Genomic DNA, 983 nt, shown 5'->3' on the forward strand with positions numbered 1-983 from the left:
CCACTCATCCCTATGGGCCTGAAGGCCCATAGGTGTGAATGGTTTTGCATTTCCTAATTTGCAAATTCCTGTTAGAAATTCTCAAATTAGGTAATGCAAATCCAAGGGTGCTGGGACTCTAAGGCCCCCTTTGATGGACCCACCTCCCCCAAACAAATTGTGCACATGTAAAGTGCACACATACCCTAGGGGCATGTGTGCGCTACATGGCACTTTTAAAAATGCATTTTTAATGCATTTTTTTGAATTGCACATGTTTACTACCAAATTTGAATTTGTGGTAGTTGCATTTCCTAAATGCCCAGTTTGCATTTAGGAAATGCATGATACATGTGCATAGGTAATCGCAAATTGGTATTTTCTATTTGCGATTACCTATTTAGGGAATCGCTAATTTAGCAATTCCTTAAATTGCACTACGAATGCCTTTCATAAATCCAGAAAGGCTATTTTGCATTCGTAAACGGCGGAATTTTATGATTCGTACCGTTTGCAAATGCAAAATTGTTTGATACATCTGGCCCCAAGTGCCTTCTGAATAGATGTCTTCTAAGGTCTATCATTACAGATATAGACAGACCACACATTGTTGATAAGATGGCCAGTAAGCTGTCACGGTCTGCTAAAAGTATTATGATGATGAAGATGATGATGATGATGATGATGATGATTATTATTATTATTATTATTATTATTATTATTGTTGTTAGCATCACTATTATTATTGTTGTTGTTATTATTATTATTAATATTATTATTATTATTATTGCTACCACAACACATTTCTTTCAGCACCACATCTTTAAAGAATACTACTCTACGGAACGATTTATCACCTGCTGAGAGTCACCTCTCACAGGTTGACTCTCCTCCTTAATTAGGTCAAAGGAATTCTGATGTGCTAATCTCTTGTCTCAACAAAAACACCATCAGCCTTAGACCTAACATCCCACAATCAACCTTCTCTCAAGACAAAAAGTGAC

This window comes from Pleurodeles waltl, chromosome 5 (genome assembly GCF_031143425.1).
Source record: "Pleurodeles waltl isolate 20211129_DDA chromosome 5, aPleWal1.hap1.20221129, whole genome shotgun sequence".
Classification (NCBI taxonomy): domain Eukaryota; kingdom Metazoa; phylum Chordata; class Amphibia; order Caudata; family Salamandridae; genus Pleurodeles; species Pleurodeles waltl.